The sequence below is a fragment of the Acomys minous genome (assembly GCF_964271855.1).
Source record: "Acomys minous genome assembly, chromosome: 10".
NCBI lineage: Eukaryota > Metazoa > Chordata > Mammalia > Rodentia > Muridae > Acomys > Acomys minous.
In genome coordinates, this window is record NC_140491.1 from 11,057,709 (window position 1) to 11,066,055 (window position 8,347).

The 8,347-nt window shown below is 38.8% G+C and overlaps 1 pseudogene across 1 annotated transcript; it reads left to right on the forward strand.

The window, feature by feature from the left end:
- The first annotated feature begins 606 nt into the window (after positions 1-606).
- Positions 607-7,508, forward strand: LOC311606506 (E3 ubiquitin-protein ligase rififylin-like; annotated as a pseudogene). The gene is made up of 2 exons: positions 607-674; positions 6,020-7,508. The product of its transcript is annotated as an E3 ubiquitin-protein ligase rififylin-like (transcript).
- The last annotated feature ends 839 nt before the right edge of the window (positions 7,509-8,347 follow it).

Consider the following 8,347-nt stretch of genomic DNA (forward strand, 5'->3'; position numbering starts at 1 on the left):
AACTGTGAGCATATAATTTACAATAATGACTCACCTGACAAGATGAGCCTAAGAGTAAATAATAACATAGATATTACAGGAGTAACAAACTAATTCTTAATTAGACTAGGAGCTCATAATACATGACAAAACTCAAACCTGGCACCATTACTGTGACCAAGAAACTTTTGTTAAACAGGAAACAGGCCCTAGAGGAAAATATAATACTATTATTCGGGCACATTGCTACGTTGTTAAACAACTGATCTCAACTGTCTCATAATTACATCGACAGATGTCTCTTCAGTCTCTTCTATGAAGCTTCTTTTAGCAGCAGAAATTATTTAGCAGAGAGAACTACCAGTGGTCAATATGGAGGAATAAGAAACTTATAAGCGCATTCATCCCTAAATGGTACATTTGGATCCTTTTATTCCTATGCTCACTGAGCATCAGAAACAAGGGGGCAGACAGACAGAGAGACTGTAAGATTTAGGTGGTACATCACTACAACAAAGCAGTACCTTTGGACACAGCAATGCGCTTGTATTTGTAAAGTCACAGAGGAGCAACGCATAAGATATGTGCAAGGTCAAAATAACCAGAAATCCCAGAACAGAAGGCAAAATGGATGATGAGTTCTCACCCTTACCTAGCTCTTGGCGATGGAAACCTTCCAGAGGTGAAGAAGGAAAGTCAGTGTTCTTCAAGAATGCAACCCCCAAGATGCCATTCCCTCTTCAGTAGCTCCAAACACACATACAGTCCTGGCTGTAAGGAGTGGATTTGAAAGAAACAAAACAAAATATAAAGGTGGGAAAGAATAGGATTGAAAGCATGTGGTGGAACTGGAGCAGAGAAAATGGGAAGTAGAAATTGAAACACATTTCATGCATATATAAAATTCTCAAACAACGAAAAAAGAAGCTTTATTTGAACACATTTCACATTATCTAGCAAATGTTTAAACACGAAAAAGGTAGAAATAATATCAGAAACTAAGCATTTATTATTTGTATCTTTAACAATCTTGAACATATTTGTTCTTGTATGCTTTAAGATCCTAATTCCAATAAAATTGAGACCATGCTTCTCACTTAAAGAATCAAGCAAGTTTAATTTTGTTTAGTTGAAAACTTTTGTGTATGTATGCATGTGTGTACATGCATCTACATGGGTATGCATGCCTATGCATGTGTATGTTGAAGCCAAATTATATGTCATATGTCTTTTTCTATTGCTGTCTTCATTTTATTTCAAGAGAGGCTTTTACTGAGCCTTATACACAAGTGGGGCTACTAGGTGACCAGGACGCCTATCAGTGTTCCTTGCTCTGCTTTATGGTTGTAAAATAACAGTTGCATACTGCCATGCCTAGCTATTTATGTTGATACAAACTCCTTAGTTTATGTTATCAATAAAGTACTTTTCCTGATTATCCTAAATCATGTATATAACTGCATATTAATATATGATCTGCAAGTACATCAACATCATAAATTTGTTTTCTAAGCCAGTTATTAGAACCTATATAAGCTAATAATTCCAATAAGTACTTATATTTGAAGGCAATTCATCCAAATGCTTAGTGAGACTTTGAAATTAAAGATATACCTTTTAATTTACAAAAAATGACTAATGTTTATCTCTATAGACATTCAATGTTACATTTATTCATTCTGTAAGCACTATATCAACCCAGATAATATTCTAAGCTAAATCATACTTAAATTAGATTTATTTGGGTGATTATATTTTTCTACACTATATTTAATTTATCAATGTACCTCTTACAACTCATATTCCTTTATCAATACATTATGCCTTTGACAATTAAATAACTTGCTATTTTTTTTCTTTCCTCTTCTTCCTCCTTCTCCTTCAACTCTTTCTTTCCCCACACTCTCTTGCCAGTGCTAGAACTGAATAATAGGCAGTGGTTTTCCAATGTTTTAAAGTGTGTAAAAATCCATTAAAATAAGGTAGTGAAAATTACCAATAAATTGTAACTCTTTAGGCAGTTCACAGCACTTTGTCATGCATCATATACATGGTGACTGCTATGAAGAAATTAGTATAAAGCAGGGGTATTGTCTTTGAAAAGCAACAATAACAGGCAGCCTTCAGATATGGCATAGGAGGTTTCTAGGAGTCTTAAATCTTTAGGAATATTACCATGAAAGAAAGGGAAGAAAAGATGTGAGTTTAGTCAAGGAAGGGAGATTGTAAAAGACCACAGATGAGTTCAAAGGATATTTTTAAAAATTTTTAAATGAAATTGAGAAACTTTTAGGACAATAGGCAATGTCGTGATTAATTTATTATTATCTAATAGTAATGGATTAGTAAATCAATAAAGATCCTTGACAGAGTCATTAGCAACATACAACCATCTGTAACTTTCCAATAGTCAGAAAATTCAATTTAACTTTCTTCAGGGAAAGGCAACAATGGGTTCTCCCTTCACATACAATGTTTTACAAAACTTTGAGGCTTTTGGAGAATGTATGTATTCTGATCTCATTCTTCCTTCATTAAAATTATCTATGAGTATAGGCAAAATCATTTTAAGGAAAGGGTTTATATGCTTCAAGGATTCTTCAAAGTAACTTAATATTATCTAAATCATATTAAGGAAAAGGGGTCAGTTAGATAACTCAACCTGTGAATGTCCCCACATGGTTGCCCCCAGGGTGTATAACCCATGTGATTACATTTATAACCACCTAAAATAAAATTAATTCAATGAGCTGACTTCCAAACACAAGCACAGAAAGGACATTTAACACAATAGAAAACCTCTTTGAACCTTCTACTGTGGAGCTGACTCGTGATTTCTATATAACTTCCGTTTCCAGCAGTTCTTAATAAGATTAGCTGCAGGATTTACTAGTAAAGGGCAAAGCCTGTTCAATAATGTCCAACTGTTCACAGTGAATGTGAAATGGGTCTAGATTGAAACATCTATTCTGTCTTCTGAAAAATACTTCCTCCGTGGAACAATGTTTATTCTTGCAGCTTTTCAAACGATGCCACTGAGTTTAAAGAGCAGATGATCTTTGGACAGCTACTGTTATATCTACATTTCTACATTTATTTCTTTCAGAAAGCTCCATAGCACTAAATTTTAAAAAGTGGTGCTTAAAAATATATATTGTAAGACTTGTTTTCCTGCCAGTTTCATTTCTTTTTCTTTCTTCAAAGACCTTAAGGTAAATGAGATTCAAGAAGATAACTCAAGGAGAAAATTAAAGACTGTAATAAATTTTAATTTGTTCTTCAGAACTGTAAATGTTCAGTCAGCATGTAAGTTCTGTTTGTTGAAATTGTGTTTTAATCTTGGCATGCCATACCATTAGTTATGACTTTTTTAAAAGCCTAGTTTTAATATATTCCAGTTACAGTAGGCTAAATAAAGACATGTAAATTTTGCCCTTGGGCCACTCATTCTTTTGGTAACTCATGCATTAGAGAAACTAAAGTAGTTCAAAAGTTTTAAATAAGGCACATTTTTAAATAAACATAAGCTGTAATTTTATGTTTTAAAGGAACAGAATTGTACTCCTGAGTAAAAAATATAGTAAATCCAGCCTCTGTATTACATGCAAGAAATATGCTATGAAAAAGAAATGTAGGAGGCTTGAATTTGGTTCACAGGAAGGAAGAGTCTTTACAGCAACTTAAATTCTAGAGAGGATTATTAATTTGATATCAAGAAATATATGCCCATAATTATAACAAAAGTGAGAAGGGATGGCCAAACTAACATGTCAAAATGTTATTAAAAAACAGAGGCAATTTGCACATTTACATAATTTTATCAAAATAATAAGTACAGAAGTATGAGTTGCACTGCTTCTTCATTGGTTTAAACAAATATCACCAAGACAGTAATTTCCCTAGATCCTGGAGCTATAGAGAGGGCTTACATAGGAATAAGTGAGATAATCCATTCGAAAAAGTAGTTAAATGTCACCATGTTTTATTAAGTCAGTTAATAGTATAGTAAGTTCACTTGCCTTCTGACCAAGAACAAACTGGTATCTGGGAGAAGACTTGATGTAAAGGATAGTAGGGCGTTTAAAGTCAAACGGCTGCAATAGCAATTGTGACATGAGATGCAGGCTGAAATAGTTTTATGATGTAACATTGGCTCCTGTAAAACATTAGACAAGGCCTTTCCTCCAGAGATACTAAACTATTTGTACATATTAGGTCCATTTACAGCAGGTAAGGAGTGTCCTTTGGTGATTTTTAGTACACTTTATAAAGACGGTTGAGAATTCATTAGTTTAGAGACAAATGTGGCTTTCAAGGGGAGGAGGTGCAAAGTCAGGACAGCCCGACCTTTCCTAAGTCATTTCAGTAAAGCCTGGGTTCTTGCTACAAACATACTTCTAGACTGGGCAGACATTAAAGAAATAACACAGTATTTAATCATGGCATCAAGACTGGAGAGTACTGTAAAAAAAAAAAAAAGTCATTCAATTAACTACAGGATTTTGAGACAGACATCCTTGAGTGAATAACATGTTTGGAGCATTGTATAAAAAGGCTAGCGTTTTAGGCAGAAATAATGGACTTTGAACAGTGGTGGTCTATAAAGACTGCCATATAAGAAAATCTGGAGTAAGGGGGCCCAAAATTCAAGGCCAGCAATTGGAGATTAGGTTCACAGAAGGCAAGAAGTGACAGTGTGGATCCCTAAGGAGAAATTCCATATGAGACTTTTTTCCTGTCAAGAATAAAAGCTTTGAAGACAAAGGGCACAGATTATTTCCTGCTGAGTCAACTATCCCCAAGAATGTCCACACAAGCCCACTAATGTGTGAATAATATATATATATTGAATTGAGTAAATTTGGCTTTTTTCCCCCATTTTACTGATAGTACATTTTATAATAATAAAATCTTTCAAATACTGGAGGATCTGTTGGACATACAGTGTCAAGAATCATCTGATTCAATCACTTTGCAGTGAGTGGAGAACCAGATTTCAAACCACAATATTGAATTTTGACTATTCATCATTGTGTATGTAATTGCTCTCTCTGTGATTTTTATTAAAACTATAAATATAAAAACACTAATTTGGAATGGTCAATCCACAAGCAACTGCTCTTTTAGTTAAATATTTTACTGTGGCTAAGGCTATAAAATATCATATATAGTATATTCCTTTAATATAGGCAGTAAAATAATTTGGTTTATACATACTTTTTCTTTTTTTTTTATAGTGTGGTGTAGCATAAGATGCCATGTGAACGCAAAGAAGAAAGTGTTAAAAAAAGAATTCTTATTGACATCAGAAAGACAAATTGAGCAAAAGCATAAAACAGTCTCTAGTGTTAAATGTTAAATAACCAGACACAGCCCTTTTAACTTTGTTTTTTAAAAGTACTCTCAACTTGAGTGCTTTGATTAACATTCTCTCATCATCTGTCCATATTCAAGAGCAGAGTAAATAGGATATTCTGACAGGTACACTGGATTTCACGACTCTTTGCGTGAAAGCAGCTTTATTTGTTGTGCCAGCATTTGATCAGCAGATTCATATCTGAAATCTGAGGCCTGAGAGCAGAAAGGATTTGCCTTATTTTACTCGTTGTGTGCCTCTAATACGGCAACAGATTTTCACTGCGCATTTTATGGCTACAGGGCTGTCACATATGGCTACATGATTGAGATAGTGTTGCTGAGAGACTGAGGACCCTAAGACTGAATTAGTACGTTTCAAAAGAATGAGAATGGGTTAGGAATGTGACAACCCCACATGTGTGAGCATGATCCAGTCCAAAGAATTCTTTATCACTTGGAAACAACTATATTCCTTTGGTCAACATTTATTTCCCGTGATGAAATAATTTCAGCTCTCCAACTCAAAGCTCTACATTTCAGATATTTAAATGTGCATTTTCTTTTCTTTTTCTTTTTTTTTTTTTTAATTATTTATGGTCCGTGATGCGAGCACCAGGGCGACCATCAGCCAAAGAGTTGTGGCGGCTGCCGACCCGCAGCCCCGCTGACTGAGTGACCACAGTCGAGATCCGTCCCAGGTGCGGCCAGGCAACATCCGCAGCACCTGCTGCAACTAATTCTGCTTTGATGGACAGCTAGAGGAGGCACCACCACCACAGGGAGCCAGTACATAAGCCTATTCCAATCCTGGGTACAGTTCCTTCCCTTCCCCCACAGCCTCAGAACCTAGCTGCAAGGCCAGTGGGGTCCATTTTGAAAATACAACTCTCAGAAGCAGACCTGCTTGGACTGTTAGAAAAACTTCTGCACGACCTGTTCGAGCCAAGAGGGGAGTGGGCCGCGCCTCTGCCTTCTCCACCTATGGTTCCGAGCCACAGCCTTTCAGCGGGAGGAGCTCATGAAGATGAAGGTGAAAGACTTGAGAGACTACCTCAGCCTCCATGTCATCTCTACCAAATGTGCCCGGAGAAAGAAGGGCTGGTGTTTCCGGTGCTTGGCCAGCAGCCTGTCATCTCTGAGGCGGCCAGGACTCATGTCCCCACCTTGTCCCAGGACTTTCCCGAGCAGCTGGCCTTCCTCACCCAGCCTCACACCAGCACAGTGCCTCCTACCTCGCCTGGCCTCACTTCTCCACCTGCACAAGCCACCTCCGTTCCCCCAGCCCAAGCTCGGGAAAATCAGCAGGCCACTGGCCATGTGACTCAGGACCCAGAGGAGCCCATCTTCCTGGAGAGCCCAGCTAGAGCACCTGCCGAGGATGAGACCCAGTCCAGTCCATTGATTTCAGTAGACAGCTTGGTCCCAGGCTGGAGGGCCTCCTTGTCTGACCCACCTGGAGGACATTGAAGGCCTGACAGTGCGGCAGCTGAAGGAGATCCTGGCTCACAACTTTGTCAACTACAAGGGCTGCTGTGAGAAGTGGGAACTGATGGAGCAAGTGACTCGGCTGTACAAGGATCAGAAAGGACTCCAGCACCTGGTGTCTGGTGATGAAGACCAAAACGGAGGAGCGGTGCCTTCTGGTTTGGAGGATAACCTGTGTAAAATCTTCATGGACTCACCAATTGACTGTGTTTTGCTGGAGTGTGGCCCCATGGTGACCTGTACCAAGTGTGGCAATCACAAGAATAAATCCTATCTGCCGGCAGTAGGTCATCCGAGCTGTACACGTCTTCCGGTCCTGAGGGCTAACATTAGCTTCTTCAGTGTTTTACAGAGGACATAGCCCAAGGTGTCTGGGCTCAGGGTTGGTCTGATGCACAAGGGTTGCATCAGTTGCAAGAAACTGGCAGTGTTCTTAAGACTATAACAAGCAGAGGTGCTTGGCATGCCTGTCTTGTCATGGAGTGTACCTCTTAGGTTGCAGAGTCCAAAGTCAGGAGGAACCGATTCAGATCACACGAGTGTCTGCTGCTGTGATCATTCGGTGATGTTAATCAATGAAGAGGACTTTCTAGAACATGGACCATGTCTTCTCCCTTCCTAAGACACATTTCACACATCCCATACACCACTACTCCTGTTTCATCAATCAAAAATCCTGCTGGAAATAGTCAAGTGTCCTGCGTCATTCCCCCTTACCCCCGAGAAAAGCACATTTGGAATTAAATTTCTGGACTCTGGTTTTCTGTGTGTTAACGTATCTTTTAAGTCTGCTCATTTGCCTAAAATCCACTTGTTTCTATGGACCAAAAGTTCAGTCAGACCAGTAGTACTCCTTAGGTCAGAATTTGGCTTAGTAAACTCACCTCTGGTGAGAAATTAGGTCTAAATGCTGTAGAAAAAAAATTCTAGGTCGAGTCACTTGTTTAGTGTTGGAGTTAGAAACAACCAGTCTCCCCACATGACCCCCAGCTGCTTCAAGTACTTAAAAGGTGGTGTGTGGTTTTAACTTTGCACCATCCTTAGCTTTAGATCATGAGGAAAGAGAATGAGGCAGTGGCTTTATCTTTGGCTTCCTTTCTCTTTTTGATTTTTCAAGACAGGGTCTCTCTGTTAACCTTGGCTGTCCTGGACTCACTTTGTAGACCAGGCTGGCCTCGACCTCACAGAGATTCATATCCTGGCTTCTTTGGCTTTTGATTCTCATTTACCAGCAGGGTAAAGTCTTTTAAAAACCACTTAATAGTTTCTCTTCTTTGGGTTTTAAACTTGCTTACTGAAGGCATAGGAACTTAGGCAAAGAGCTCTCCTCTAGCCTGGCTGCTCCAGAGTCCCTGGAGAGCAGATACAGGACAGTGTATGAGGCCCTGGAAGGTTCTGAATGAGGCTGGACTATGCCTAGGCTGAAAAAGCCTTAATTCCATTCCCTTCTCAGCTGTTGGGCAGGTCAGGACGAAGCATTCTCTAGATCATGGTTCCAGCTCTCCTGGAGTCTTTTACACCAGCG